This window comes from Lygodium microphyllum, chromosome 4 (genome assembly GCF_053477565.2).
Source record: "Lygodium microphyllum isolate KBCC chromosome 4, Lygodium_microphyllum_v1.1.10, whole genome shotgun sequence".
Taxonomy (NCBI): Eukaryota; Viridiplantae; Streptophyta; class Polypodiopsida; order Schizaeales; family Lygodiaceae; genus Lygodium; species Lygodium microphyllum.
Window position 1 is genome coordinate 70559167 of NC_141138.1, and position 16491 is coordinate 70575657.

At 41.2% G+C, this 16491-nt stretch overlaps 2 pseudogenes; both read left to right on the forward strand.

The window, feature by feature from the left end:
• The first annotated feature begins 2195 nt into the window (after positions 1 to 2195).
• On the forward strand, positions 2196 to 5825 carry LOC148037159 (importin subunit alpha pseudogene; annotated as a pseudogene).
• Positions 5826 to 13423: 7598 nt separating this feature from the next.
• Positions 13424 to 14456, forward strand: LOC148037160 (importin subunit alpha pseudogene; annotated as a pseudogene).
• Positions 14457 to 16491: the final 2035 nt, after the last annotated feature.

Sequence of the window (16491 nt, forward strand, 5' to 3'; positions counted from 1 at the left end):
GAGAGAGAGAGAGAGAGAGAGAGAGAGAGAGAGAGAGAGAGAGAGAGAGAGAGAGAGAGAGAGAGAGAGAGACTGACAACACACTAGGGACTGGAAGATGGGCCAGTCCCCCCCTTGTGGAGCTATATTATTGACAAGGAGCAAGCTCCTCCATTACACATAAACCAATTTTTACTTGTAGATCTTGGAATCAAGATCATAGTTCTTTGCACAATATACAACTAGCTAGCATTTGCACAACTTGGAAGTTGGCACCTTTTGATCCTTCTTGAGTCTCCTTCTCTTCTACACAATATGTATAGGGCTCTCCTCTCTTGGCGCTTGATTTCAACAGAGCTTCTGCAGCACTTGCACCTTCTCTTCTCCTCTTGGAACTTGATTTCAGTAGAGCTTCTGCGACACTTGCACCTTCTCTTCTCCTCTTGGAACTTGATTTCAGTAGAGCTTCTGCGACACTTGCACCTTCTCTTCTCCTCTTGGAACTTGATTTCAGTAGAGCTTCTGCGACACTTGCACCTTCTCTTCTCCTCTTGGAACTTGATTTCAGCAAAGCTTCCACAGCAGTTGCACCTTCTCTTCTTCTCTTGGATGCATGCAAAGTGATGCTTCCTTCCACCTCCCTCACACCCAAGGAGAGCCTCCTCTTTTATAGGCTTTCAAGAGCTTCTCTTCTTGGAGAGAGACTTGAGTTGATCTTCATGCAAGATGTGGTTGTTCCAAGACCTACTCTGTAACACTAATTTCGAGATATGTGCATTGTTCGGATGAAAAAACGTCCAACACTGCGAAAGTTGTAGATCTCATTGTTTCGGATAACCCTCGCGATCCGTTTTTGAGATCATTTTTCTATCACGAGATATTTTAACAATGGATTTTCCATGTCTAAAAAGAAAAAAATAATTTTGTAAACTGTACTCTTAACTTGTGGTCCATGCAATTACCTTGAGTCATAGATAAGGAGAGTTCATTAGATTGCATTGGGCCTCGACCTTAAGATTGGATTCCACACAAAAGCTTGTGTCATTTTAGACCTTAGAAAGAGAAAATCACTTCTCTCCTCACTTCTAGAGGATCACGTCTCTTGTCTTCCTTAGTGAGAGAATTACCTCTCTCGTCTTTCTTAATGAAAGAAAATATCTTAAACCTTGACTTGTAAGGGAGAGGATGACCCCAAATGAATACAATGATCATTACACACACAAGTAAACGTTCCCAGGCGTCCTCGGATGCACACATAAATACATATACACAATGCTAATGCACTTCCTCTTTTTAGAACTCAATCCATCTTCATTTATATATAACTCCTTGGTTTGGTTATTGTGTACACTTTTACACTTGGTAGACACTTCTTTTTCCCTTCATAACTTGTACTACCTGTACCTGATATCCCCGTCACAGTGCTCTGATCACCCCATTAAGTGATGCACTAGGAATACTTGTCTCTAAATGGTCTCATGGCTATGCTAGATCATCATCAATACTTAAAGAAAAGTGAGTCATTAATTTATTGACATAAGTTTATTAAATAGAGAATGCATAATAAGCAATCAATTTAGTGATATCCCTTTGGCTTCTAAACAGTTGATCTCAACTGTGGAGGGGATACATAGTCCTTAAGAAGATCTGGAAAGTCTTGTAGTTCTATCTCAGTCATAAACTAAGCGTCCAATGGGGGATAATTCTTAAACTTAACCAGATACTTTCGTAATACCTTACCTGGCCTTAGAGTATTGTCATGATAGTGTAAAATTCTTTCAGGCACAAGGAACTCTTCTTTTTCTTCTATGTCAGGTAAATCTTCCTTGATTGGTTCCATTGGAGGTTCTCCAATATAGGTACGTAGCAGACTTATATGGAAAGCATTATGAACGTTCCAATGACTTGATAAATCCAAACAAAAAGTCACATCATTTATCTTATCTGTGATCTTGAAAGGGCCATAATAGCGGTTAGAAAGCTTAACCACTTTACCCTTTTGACCTTTTTGCTTCTTTAAGCAAGCCTTCTCAAACTTAATTCTTTCAAAGGCTTGTAGTTGCCTTGATCCCCAGCGAAAAGGCATTCACTTCTTAGCAAGGTCATGTAGAGGAGATGCAACATATGCAAAACCTTGTATGAACCTCCTATAGTATGAACATAGGCCCAAGAAACTTCTAACTTCATGTATAGAAGTAGGTGTAGACCATTCAACAATGGCTCGAATCTTCTCAGGATTCATTCTCACCAAGTTGTGAGAAACAATATGGCCCAAGTAATGAATTTCCGAAAGGAAAATTTCACTCTTCTTAGCATTGACATGTAGTCTATGCTTGCGAAGCTATTGAAAAACAATAGATATATGTTTTCTATGCTCTTCTTCATACCGTGAAAATATTAGAATGTCATCAAAGAAGACACCGGTGAACTTTGAGTGAGGTCTGAAATTTCTCTCCATCATTCGATTGAATGTGGTAGGTGCATTAGTCAAACCAAATGGCATGACTAAGAACTTGTATAGTCCAAATGTTGTACGAAAAGCTGTCTTATGAACATCTTCAGGTGCTATCCATATCTGGTGATAGCCGCTCTTGAGATCAATGAGACTAAAGATATTGTCCCCTTGCAACTTATCCAAGATATCATCTATCCTTGGGATAGGAAAATGATTCTTGATTGATCTTGTTCAAAGATCTATAGTCTATGCACATACAGAAAGAACCATCTTTTTTTTGAACAAGTAAGACTGGAGAGCAGTATGAAGAAGAGCTAGGTTGAACTGACCCTTTTTCCAATAGTTCGTTTACTTGTTTTAGGATCTCCTCTTAATAACTTGCACTTACTCGGTAAGGTGGTTGGTCAGGTGGTGAATTGCCTGGGAACGGGCGCTTAGGAGGTAACTCTCTTGGGAATGAATCACTAAAACAATCTTCATATTGTTTAACAAAATCATATCTGGCTTGATCAATTAAAGAGAGGGGTTCTTTTAAAGTCTAAGACTTAGAAGCATTAGTTGGTATTGTGTGTTCATTAGAGGCATCAAGTGCCCTTGAATCATTAGCTTCTTTTGACTCTCTCACAAAAATCATGCATGCAAAAATAGCTTTCTTCATTTCTTTAGAAATGCTAACATAACTAACCATTGGTACATGCCAATCTCCAGCATCAACAATGAATACTATGTTCTGACCCTTGAATTGAAATGCAAGGGCCTTCTTAACAAAATCAGGAAGAGGTCTAATCTTGTAATGCCAAGGCATGCCTAAGATAACATCGCAGTTACGACTTCATCTCCCGCCTCTCCTCGGCCCTCATAGGCTCTTTGTAGTGTTCCTTGGCTTCATTGGGCACCTTGTATGCCCCCATTTGCCCCTTTATCCTCAACATAATCAGTAGGCCCCACAGTCAGCTCACCTTTTTTTTTTGCGCCTGTTTCAAAATCTGGCTCAAAAATCACATTTTTTCTCATATCTCGGGCATCTGGAACCCGATTTAGGCAAGGTAAGAGTCTAACTTGGGGTTTTGGTATGCTTCATACAAACGATGTCAGATCTGCCAAATTTCGATCAAAACATTTTTTGCAATAGATCTGAGTTGATTTACAACAAGAAAATGTCATGCTCTTAGCTTATGTGATGCTCTCGAGGCTTGGTATTTGATAGCCAGGTACTTTGGGGATGTTTGCCCAATGTTTTGAGATGCTTTGGGACTTGGTTTGAACTTCCATAGCTCGATTTATGCAGGGATTTACTATTGTACATTGTTTGGGTAGCAAGGTTTTATCAGGGACGGCTTATGCATAATGCTCTTGTTGACATTCGGGTGTCCTGTTGGATGTATTGATGCTTGGTTATCATGGTTTATGCATGGATATACTATTTGAGAGCTATTGAGCCTTGATTTGGATGTGGACACTTCGTTGTTGGTTGGGATTTATGCTACCTTGGTTGATAGGTTATTTTACCTCCAATTTGGTTATGCCTATTGGTTTCGGGCTATGTCTTTGGGATATGCAATGAAGTATTGACCTTCAGGGTACGATATCGAGCTTGTCTTTGGTTCTGAATTTTCATTTGAGCTTGAGCTCGGCTTTGGAATGCATTTGATGCTTCGACTTGGATGTACATATGGCATGTATGTTATCTATGTCTAACCGGTGTCGTGCTGCTGCGCATCCGAGGTGTGAAATCCACCCAAAAGTTGTGTGTGTGGGATTTGATACTTTGTACATACTTAGTCGTTATGTTTGCATCTTTATTCTGCGTGGTAATATAGTAAAGAGGGGCTAGAAAAGGATACTGTTGTTGGCAGTGCATGGGTTGGTATGTATGCCATGTGTGGTTTATTTGCGGCAGCACAGAAAGTGTTTGACAAGCATCGACTTTGTAGCGTAATCTCGTGGAATGCTGCATTATCTTAGCTTGAAGGTGACAAGGGGTTTTGTTTGCTTGTATTGTGATGATTAAGGAAAAGAATTCCAAAGTTTGGAGGCAGTTTGAAAGTATATGATATGAAAGAGCCATTGTAAGCTATGATATGAAGATGAGGGCTTGTATGCTTTTCTAAGGGCCACTTTTCTAGAGCCAATGATGGGATGACTATTTTCAAATGGGCTTTTTGGGGGGAAGAGGCTTAATTGAGAAGAAGGGAGGGAGAAAGCTATGAATTTCAAGCAGAGAAGGGAATAGAGAGAAAACTGTGGGAAAAAGAGAAAAGTGTGGACGGAACAGAGGAGCTACGGAGACAAAAAGGGGGAAATTGAAGACGATTAATCGGAGGGGAATCTCAGCAACTTGGAAGAAGAGTTCAGGACAGGAAGAACAGGGGAAGGTAATCTTGATCGAGGGGAAAACTGCTGCTGTGATAAAGGAGGAGAAGAGGGCCGTCGACAGTGCTGGGGTCATCACTTGTACCATGGACTGATTGATATTGCAGAACGAGATGATCCTTCGATTATTGGTCCAAAAAAACCCTTTCTGGCTCATATGATATGCAATAAACAACTTACAGAAAATGCAGATGACAAATATGTTCGTCATATCAAATTTGACCTTAAAAGTTCTTGCTTGAATAATACCTCTGGAGAGACCTCTCTGATGGCACAAATGATAAAATTCAGGTGGTTATAGAAGCTGGTGTTTGCCCGAGGCTTGTTGCATTGCTTCTGCATCCATCTCCATCGGTCCTCATCCCTGCGTTACGAACAGTGGGCAATATTGTCACAGGGGATGATGCACAGACACAGTATCTTCTCAACCACAATGTATTTCCCTACCTTCTAAATTTGCTCACTTACAACCACAAAAGAAGCATAAAAAAGGAAGCATGTTGGACCATATCAAATATAACTGCTGGGAACAAAGAGCAAATTCAGGCCGTTATTGATGCAAACATCATCCCTCCTCTTGTATCATTGCTTGGTATAGCAGAATTTGAGATTAAAAAAAGAGGCAGCTTGGGCTATATCAAATGCTACATCGGGTGGTACACACGAACAGATAAAGTACCTTATAAGCCAAGGTTGCATCAAGCCATTGTGTGATCTATTGACCTGTTCAGATCCTCGAATTGTGACGATGTGTTTGGAAGGATTAGAAAACATATTGAGGGTTGGGGAAGCCGAGAAGGACCTTGGTAATACAGGTGGCATCAATTTGTATGCTCAGCATATTGATGAAGCAGAAGGCGTTGAAAAGATTGAGACTTTACAGACCCATGACAATTCTGACATTTATGAGAAGGCAGTGAAGCTCCTGGAAACATACTGGCTGGATGAGGAGGAAGATGAGAATGTTGCTTCTGATAAATTGCTGCTGCTTTCTAGAGAGTTAATGAGTTATGGTTAGCTCTTGCTTTTTCAAACATTGTTTGACCTCAGTCCTGCTCAATTAGCAACAGTCTGTGCAAGTTTTGTCTCAGAAGACATCAAATTTCGCAATGATACAATAGTGAGTGACATCTACAAACCATCAAATGAAGTGCAACAATTAATTGGTGTATTGAGAGAAACACAACAATGGCTACTGTTTGAAGGCTCTAAGCCCCTACTGTAATTGCAGTATACTATCCAAAAGACCACATGTTAAGAAGTTATGTCACATGCTTGCAAGTAGTTTATGGAAACAGAACTTTACCATGGCTCCTTGATACATCTCTTTAAACTAGATGTGAACATCCCATTAGTTCCCTTCACCATCTTCAGCCATTTCTGCAGCATGGCCAACTATAACAGTTATAATCAGAAGCTTGATTATGTTTACAAAGTCATCATTTTCAAGAGTCAATTTATCATGATTTGAAGAGCTATTCTCAGTTTTCATACTGCTCATGAGAGGGTGGAACAGATTTGTCAACTGTTGCAATCACATATAGATGATGCAAAGCAGGTAGAAACTGTTGTCAATTGTGTGCATTTGAAATCTTGCTTCTCATAAGCTTGGACTCTAATAAGAGCTTGTGTACATGGCATGGGTCAATTGCATAGATCACATGTGGTTTGTTATGATGTTTCTCTATGCTCAGAGATAACTTGGCAGTAATACAATTGTTACTTGGCATCATATTTGTCTTGATTATTTGCTTCGATTGATCTTCTATCTTGGAATTTCTCAAGAACCTCTGTGGTTGCGACTTTGCTTTTGAAAACCCTTCGACATCTTTGGTGAACCCGACGTGAAAGCGTCGCATAAATTTTAGGATGGGAGATACTTCAGCATCATTTTCAGCCTCTTCTACAATTCCTGCTTCGTCCTCTACTGCAGCTCCATCATTGACTGCCGCTTCAAGTACTTCAACGGATGATCTAAAGCAGATTTTGCAGAATATGTCTATGTATATGCAGCTTCAAAATCAGCAGCCACAATTGTATATGCAGCAGCAGCAGCAGCAATTGCATCAACAACAGTTGTCTCAGCAAAGGCAACTATATTCGGAGCAGGAGAATGCAATCAACGCGACTAAGGCGATTGAAGCAGTTGAGAATGAGAAGAAGCTATTTGATGGCCGTAATGTTTCAGCTTACTTGAAGACATATGAGATCAAGATGGGATTTTTTGGAGTACCAGCTGGACTTATGAGTAAGTATTTCCTTCCTCTTGTCACACCCGCCTTGAGGGCAAAAGTGACTGATCTTTTTATTCAAAATTTGCATTGGCAAGATTTTAAGAAGGCCCTAAAAGAAGAGTATTTCCTTAAGGACTTTGGGATGGCTATACGGCGATCATTCCGAGAGTGGGTCTACATGCCAAACAAAGGTCTAGCTGCTTCAGAGTTGATACGAGAATTTGAAGAGAGGTATAGTCAGCTTGATGCCATTGAACAAAGAGCATTTGGATGTTGAGAAAGTTGAGCTTTTCTTGCAAGCTGCAGATCCTGCTCTTCAGGAAGAATTAGGAGAGCTTCTTGAGGATCGCACGAAGCCTATGGGTCTTAAAACGGATTGGCAAGATGCCCAGGATGTAGTTTCGACTTTGACCAAGAGGAGGATATGGAAGACCCGCCTACAGAATGGATCTATGACACTGACGCCGTCTTCTGCTCTTATCCCTGCTTCTATCCCTATTATTTCTTCTCCTTCTCAGCCAGTTTCTTGGCCTATGCCAGTGCCTACTGTTTCTACTCCTCCTGTTCCTCCTGTTCCAAGATCGATGCCGGCTCCTTCTGCTCCAAAATCATCTACTCCGTCGGTGCCTTCCTCTCTTGATGATATAATCAAAGGCATAACGAATTTGACACTAGAGTCAGTTAAAGCAGAATTGGTGGGAAAATTGAAAGAGCAGTTTGCTTCGACTGCGCCTACTATTTCTTCTAGTGCTCCTATTGCACCTAGGAGTACTCCTAGTACACCTAGGAGAGATCAAAGATGTATTTGGTGTGATAGTACGGACCATCAGCATTGCAGGGATTATGAATCTTTTCAGGATGCAAGGAGGAAGAATTTGGTATTTTGGGGACAAGATGGTAAGATTTGGTTGACTGAAACAGGAGCTCCGCTTGCTACCAATTTTGGAAAAGGCGGAATGAAGAAGTTAGTGGATGACATGGCTGCACGTACTTCTTATGTGGCAGCTAGAGGAGACGCTTCTGCATATGGAGTCTAGATTGAGAAAGGATCAGAGAATCAGTCAGCATTATGGACTTATGCTATGGAGATGGCAAACAAGGGAAAAATTCAGCAAACTGTTTTGACTAGTGCAGGCTCTAGCATCAGATCTGAGACAGGTTGGGATTCGCCTGTTGACAGGTACACTATTTATGCCTACTTGGCTAAGTCTCAGGGAGCAGATGTACTTGTTGAGGAGAAGCATAAGAGGGATGAAGAAAATCCAAGTGTAGCTAAAAAGACTAGAGGGGGTGAGTTTGTTACTCCACCTACTGCAGAACCGTCTTTGAGACCAGGGCTAGAACGACAGATGGAAGATGCTCAAAATAAAGAAAAGAGGCAAGAGCCTAGAGAGAGAAAGCAGCCAGGGTTTAGATTGATGTCCGATATTGAGACATGTACTGACATGAAGAAAATCTTTAATGACAAGATACTTGGCAATGAGGTGACTTTTACTATTTCTGAAGTTTTGGGCATCTCGAAAAGAGAGTTTCAAGAGGTCCTGAAAAGGAAAAGACATGCATTGCCTACTACTGATACACATGGAGTTTTGATTGGGGAGTTGGATGAGGATGAGGATGAGGTTATGGTTGAGAATGCTTCTATTTTTCCGCAGATAGAGAAGAGGGTTCAGCCTATGCATTATGCTGAAACTGATGAGCCTGTCTTGATACCGCGTAGTCACTTTTCGCGGAGTCATTGGGCTAGGGCAACTACAGAGATGATGGTAAAAATTGGAGAGAAACATGTGCCTTATGTTGCTTTGGTGGATCATCGTTCAGAGATTAATCTCATAGTTCGTGGAGTTTATGAAAGTAACAGATGGCTTATGGATGTAGAGCATGGGTGGCGTATGAGAGCCGCCAACAACACTGCAGGTGATTTGTATGCTGCCTATCCTAGTGTCAGGGTTTCTATTGGAGATGTAGAGGAGGATTTCCATTTCTTTGTGCAGGATTCATGCTCTTATCCCATAATTCTTGGACAGTCGTTCATCACAGAGATGCGCATGGAAATAAAGGTAATGGATGATGGATCTGCTTATGCACGGATTCGCAGTAAAGATGGCATGAGAGCAGTTCAGTTTATGACTGTGTGTGTGAACCATGTTAGAAACATGGATACTCTTAGAGACGCACCTTTGCCCACTGTGAGGGATTCGGGTTTTCATTAGATACCGCTGTTTCGCGAGACGACAGTGGTACAGAGTAGAGGAGATTGGAGTTCTCGCCTCCTGGCAGCAGTGTTTTCTCCTCTAGTTTTGTTGGAATTTCAGCAAACAGTTCAATGAGTTATCAGAAGACTTCTAAGTTGCCTAGAGCTGCCAGGCAGTACATATGCAGGAAGGAGAAAAATTTGAAAAATGCAGGAATTTTAGAGGATGATGAGCATATAGATGGGATGTATGATAGTATGATTTGTGCGGATACGATGACAGAGATGGAAAATATACTGAAAACTGATATGTAGAGTTGTCACAGTAATGTATTAGTGCAATCCCTGAACATGTTTCATGAAATTGCAGATTTTGTGTCACAAATAGAGTCAGAGGCTGAGGTGACTCAGCAAAAAGTATTGAGTGCTGAAGAAATTCAGCAAACAGAGTTTCCGACTGATTATGATCAGCTTACAGAGACACAGAGGGCTGAAAACTTTCAGCCAACAGAGTTTACTGCTGAAATATTTCAGCATCCAGAGTTTAGGGCTGTTCCTATGCAGTCCATAGAGCAGAGGGCTGAGGATATTCAGCCCCCACTAGAGTGCAGAATTGTTGATTTACAGCAAGATTTGAGTAATGCAGAGGATCATAATGAAGCCAGGTTTGACACGAAATACAAAACTGTGGATAAGAAGGTGAAGCCGGTAGCTGTACCGCTTCCACCTGACAGTGATCAACAAATAGAGAGGGCTGCCAAACAACCAATTTTGAGGAATCCAGAGCATATAGCCCATAAATTTTTAGCAGAGACTCTTGCTGAATTGAAAATTGGAAATGGTGATTTCTTGCTACCCACAGAGAAGCAATGCTTTCAGGAGATGCTTGAGCGACATGGAAGGGGGTTTGCTTTTTTCCCACATGAGATTGGATGTGTGAATCCAGATATTGTTGCTCCTATGGTGATCTTTACTATTCCTCATATTCCATGGAACCTCCGATCTATTCTAGTGCCTAAGGCACACCTGCCAAAGCTGATTGACTTGTTGAATGAGAAAATCAGGATGGGAATCCTAGAGCCTTCATCTGCACCATATTCAAATAGGTGGTTTACGATTCCAAAGAAGAATGGTACTCTCCGATTTATACAGGATATGTAGCTAGTAAACAGAGTTACTATCAGGAATGTTGGTATAGGTCTAGTTGTGGATGAGTTTGCAGAAGCATTTGCTGGACGTGCCATCTATTCTTTAGGTGATTTGTATTCGGGATATGATCAGTTTCAGCTGGCTTTGGAAATCAGGGACATAACCACTATGAGAACTCTTATTGGGCTTGTCAGGATGTGTACCTTGCCTCAAGGTGCCACTAATTCTGTTGCGCATATGATGAATGCCATGCATAAGGTCCTTTGTGACTACATACCTCAGCTTACCATGCCTTTCTTGGATGATGTGCCCATTAAGGGGTGTGCAGAAGAAGAGAAGAATGAGAGTCTAAATGAGCAGGGATGCAGATACTTTGTGGCTGATCATATTTCAGCTTGTGAGAAGATTTTGGCCAGGTTAGAAGAAGTGAACTTGACACTATCAGGGCAAAAATCTATTTTTGGAGTAAATGAGGTTGTCATTGTTGGACATATGTGTGGATATTATGGCAGGAAACCCTCACCTAAGAAGGTGGATGCTATAGGCAAGATTATGGAGTATTGTTCTACCACTTCAGAGGTACGGAGATTCATTGGTGCTTGTGTGTTTTATATGATTTGGATACCCCATTTTGCACACATAGCAGATTGTTTATATCAGTTGCTTCGAAAGGGGTAGAAATTCTATTGGGATGAGAGTCACACTAGAGCCATGCGAAAATTGAAGAAGTTATTACAGATTGCTCCTACTCTCAGGAAAGCGGATTATAATTGCGGAAGGCCTATTGTATTGACAGTTGACACTAGTCCAATTGGCATTGGTTGGGCTGTGGGTCAAGATGATGCAGATGGAAACATGTATGCTATTCGGTTTGGGGCGAAAGTCCTAAATGATTGGCTTTCATAGAAGAACTCTATGTTGGAGATTGGTTGCAGATTGGCAAGTACCTTAGTACACTAAGCAAAAGAGATGAATGGACAGATTAAGAGTTCAAGAAGATCAGAAGAAAATCCTATGGTTATTTTCTCAAGGACGGATTTCTTTGGAAGCATCCAAAGAAAAGAGGTGGATTGCCTTTGCGGGTTGTTTGTGATAGAGAGACACAGTTACAGGTGATGAGGGAGTTTCATGAGAGTCCTTGGGCTGGTCATAGAGGAGTGTGGGCTACTTATGAGAAAATCAAGGACAAATATTGGTGGAAAGGCATGTATAGAGATGTTTCTCACTTTGTAGAGACTTGCAGAGACTGCCAGATGTATTCGGTAGTGCGTCATCGAGATGAGCTTCATCCGACCTATCCGCTATGCATTCATTATAAGTGGGTAGTTGACTTGGTTACTATGCCTACGGGTCTATGGCAGATGAGGTATATTGTTTTGGCTAGAGAGGATCTTACTAATCATGTTGAGGGCAGATCTTTGAGAACGAAGACCATTAGTGTAGTGCGTAAGTTCTTATTGTAAGAAATTTTCTGCAGGTATGGCTGTGTGGGTAAGGTCACTGCGGATCGCGGTGAATTAGATGCAGATGAAGCTAGGGAGTTTTTCTCTCAACTAGGAATCAAGTTGGCTCTAACCACAGCATACAATCTAGAGGGAAATGGGAAGAGTGAAAGAGGACATTCGCCGATAGTGAAAGCATTAGCCAAAGCATGCAGAGGACGGATTGGAGAATGGCCAAGACTTCTACCATTTGCTTTGTGGGATGATCGTACGACTCACAATGTTACCACAGGATATATGCCCGCAGAGTTGATGTATGGTAAAAAACCAGTTATGTCGACTGAGACTTGTGCTTTGACTTGGTCAGTTTTACCTTGGCAGGAGGATTTGACGAGAGAGGAGCTCTTAGCTCTTCGGATTCGGTAGTTGGAGAGAAGACCAGAGGATATTCAGCTAGCTATTGACAGGTTGAAGGTTGTAGACTAAGAAATAAGGACATATTTGACAGCATGCATCGCTTGCGGCCTAGAGCAATAGAAGAGGGAGACTAGGTATTAGTCTTTGATAGCAGCCTTGAAAATCAATATATACTACTTCAAAAGATGGTGAAAAGATGGTTTGGGGCATACATAGTTAGACATGTTTTTGACAATGCAACATATGAGTTGACAGAATTAGATGGGACAGTGCTTAGAGTGCGTATTGCAGGAAAAAGAATTAAGATTTTCAAGAAAAAAGATGATGAGGATTATGCATTGGAAGAATTTGCAAGAGAAGAGCAACGAGAAGAAACTCCCATAGAGGAGACAGATGATATGACAGATAATCTTGTTGATATACCGGAAATGCACAATGAAGAGATTGATCTGTTTGTGGATCTTGATGATAATGATCATGGGTAGTTGGCCCATCCGGAGGATGCGCAGGATTAGAGGGGGTGGATGTCGTGCTGCTGCGCATGCGAGGTGTGAAATCCACCCAAAAGTTGTGTGTGTGGGATTTGATACTTTGTACATACTTAGTCATTATGTTTGCATCTTTATTTTGCGTGGTAATATAGTAAAGAGGGGCTAGAAAAGGATACTGCTGTTGGCAGTGCATTGGTTGGTATGTATGCCATGTGTGGTTTATTTGCGGCAGCACAGAAAGTGTTTGACAAGCATCGACTTTGTAGCATAATCTCGTGGAATGCTGCATTATCTTGGCTTGAAGGTGACAAGGGGTTTTGTTTGCTTGTATTGTGATGATTAAGGAAAAGAATTCCAAAGTTTGGAGGCAGTTTGAAAGTATATGATATGAAAGAGCCATTGTAAGCTATGATATGAAGATGAGGGCTTGTATGCTTTTCTAAGGGCCACTTTCTAGAGCCAATGATGGGATGACTATTTTCAAATGGGCTTTTTGGGGGGAAGAGGCTTAATTGAGAAGAAGGGAGGGAGAAAGCTATGAATTTCAAGCAGAGAAGGGAATAGAGAGAAAACTGTGGGAAAAAGAGAAAAGTGTGGACGGAACAGAGGAGCTACGGAGACAAAAAGGGGAAAATTGAAGACGATTAATTGGAGGGGAATCTCAGTAACTTGGAAGAAGAGTTCAGGACATGAAGAACAAGGGAAGGTAATCTTGATCGAGGGGAAAACTGCTGCTGTGATAAAGGAGGAGAAGAGGGCCGTCGACAGTGCTGGGGTCATCACTTGTACCATGGACTGATTGATACTGCAGAACGAGATGATCCTTCGATTATTGGTCCACAAAAACCCTTTCTGGCTCGTATGATATGCAATAAACGACTTACAGAAAATGCAGATGACAGAGATGTTCGTCATATCGAATTTGACCTTAAAAGTTCTTGCTTGAATAATACCTCTGGAGAGACCTCTCTGATGGCACAAATGATAAAATTCAGGCGGTTATAGAAGCTGGTGTTTGCCCGAGGCTTGTTGCATTGCTTCTGCATCCATCTCCATCGGTCCTCATCCCTGCGGTATGAACAGTGGGCCATATTGTCACAGGGGATGATGCACAGACACAGTATCTTCTCAACCACAATGTATTTCCCTGCCTTCTAAATTTGCTCACTTACAACCACAAAAGAAGCATAAAAAAGGAAGCATGTTGGACCATATCAAATATAACTGCTGGGAACAAAGAGCAAATTTAGGCCGTTATTGATGCAAACATCATCCCTCCTCTTGTATCATTGCTTGGTACAGCAGAATTTGAGATTAAAAAAAGAGGCAGCTTGGGCTATATCAAATGCTACATCGGGTGGTACACACGAACAGATAAAGTACCTTATAAGCCAAGGTTGCATCAAGCCATTGTGTGATCTATTGACCTGTTCGGATCCTCGAATTGTGACGCTGTGTTTGGAAGGATTAGAAAACATATTGAGGGTTGGGGAAGCCGAGAAGGACCTTGGTAATACAGGTGGCATCAATTTGTATGCTCAGTATATTGATGAAGCAGAAGGCGTTGAAAAGATTGAGACTTTACAGACCCATGACAATTCTGACATTTATGAGAAGGCAGTGAAGCTCTTGGAAACATACTGGCTAGATGAGGAGGAAGATGAGAACGTTGCTTCTGATAAATTGCTGCTGCTTTTCGGAGAGTTAATGAGTTATGGTTAGCTCTTGCTTTTTCAAACACTGTTTGACCTCAGTCCTGCTCAATTAGCAGCAGTCTGTGCAAGTTTTGTCTCAGAAGGCATCAAATTTCGCAATGATACAATAGTGAGTGACATCTACAAACCATCAAATGAAGTGTAACAATTAATTGGTGTATTGAGAGAAACACAACAATGGCTACTGTTTGAAGGCTCTAAGCCCCTACTGTAATTGCAGTATACTATCCAGAAGACCACATGTTAAGAAGTTATGTCACATGCTTGCAAGTAGTTTATGGAAACAGGACTTTACCATGGCTCCTTGATACATCTCTTTAAACTAGATGTGAACATCCCATTAGTTCCCTTCACCATCTTCAACCATTTCTGCAGCATGGCCAACTATAACAGTTATAATCAGAAGCTTGATTATGTTTACAAAGTCATCATTTTCAAGAGTCAATTTATCATGATTTGAAGAGCTATTCTCAGTTTTCATACTGCTCATGAGAGGGTGGAACAGATTTGTCAACTGTTGCAATCACATATAGATGATGCAAAGCAGGTAGAAACTGTTGTCAATTGTGTGCATTTGAAATCTTGCTTCTCATAAGCTTGGACTCTAATAAGAGCTTGTATACATGGCATGGATCAATTGCATAGATCACATGTGGTTTGTTATGATGTTTCTCTATGCTCAGAGATAACTTGGCAGTAATACAATTGTTACTTGGCATCATATTTGTCTTGATTATTTGCTTCGATTGATCTTCTATCTTGGAATTTCTCAAGAACCTCTGTGGTTGTGACTTTGCTTTCGAAAACCCTTCGACACCGGTCTTGACATGCTTGTCCTATGCCACTACTACATGCTACTTACATTGTTTGGAGCCGATTGCTACTAGTGCCTTGTCTTGACTTGTATCTAGCTTCTGGGAACCTACTTGGGATATTTCTTGGTTTGCCAGAGTTATATTTGGGATACAGTTGATGTCTATGGATGCTCTAATTGGAAGCTACATAGCCTATATGCTCATGATATCTTATTGATGTTTGGTCTTGGATCTTTCATCACTGGTGCTCTCATATGCCCTTCTTGAGCTTCTTGGCTTGATCCATATGGCTTTTGTGCTAGTGGGAGCATCGTTGGATGTTTGACAGACATTGAGCAGGTGGTTTATGCTATTGAGCTTTGAGTCTTCTAAGACTGGGATCTTCTTCACTTGGATGTTGCATGGTTGATATGCTGTGGTCCGCATACAAGTACTTGAGCTTATTTGGGCTTCGCACTCCCTAAGCATACACCTCTTTGTGTCAGGTCTTGCCAGTGTTGTGTACACTTTGCCCCATTACACAGGGGGTGTGCTGGCTTATTGACGGATTCGTTTGACATACTTAGGTGCTTGCTTGATGTCCATATGACTGTCATATGCTGATTTATGCCCGCTTGATGCTGGTTATGCTTTGACAGTCAATGGTTGACTTGGTGCATTGATTTTGCCTACAGTTTGCTCTCATTGTACTTGGCTGTAATTTATTACAGCAAGTAGTTATGTTTGGACGGATGTGGAATTTTCATGTTGAATCATCCTGATTTTATGTACTTTTGATGGTACTTGGTGGGCAACATCATTAGCTATCAGTTTGTGGTCATTTTGCCTTGGATTTGGTGGTATTTTTGGTTGTTTACAATAGAAAATAGCAAGCAGTTTTGAACTGTCTGCACTGTTTTGGACTGCATTATGGGTTCCTCTTCCACTCATAGTGCTATCTTCAACATCATTAAGCTTGATGGTATGAATTATGCCTATTGAAAGAGCCAAGTTTGGCACGTATTGGTACAAAAATCACAAATAAAGCCACTAAGGATGCATGGTGAGTAGCCTGAAACTATGACTGATGACGAATGGGATGAGCTTGATGAGTTATGCAAGTCTACCCTTATCTTGTCTCTCATTGAACAAGTGCATTACAATGTGGTTGAGGAAGCACAGAGTGCTTGGCAGCTTTGGGATAAAATTAAGAATATCTATGACAAGAAAAGTCCAGCAAGTCGGTTC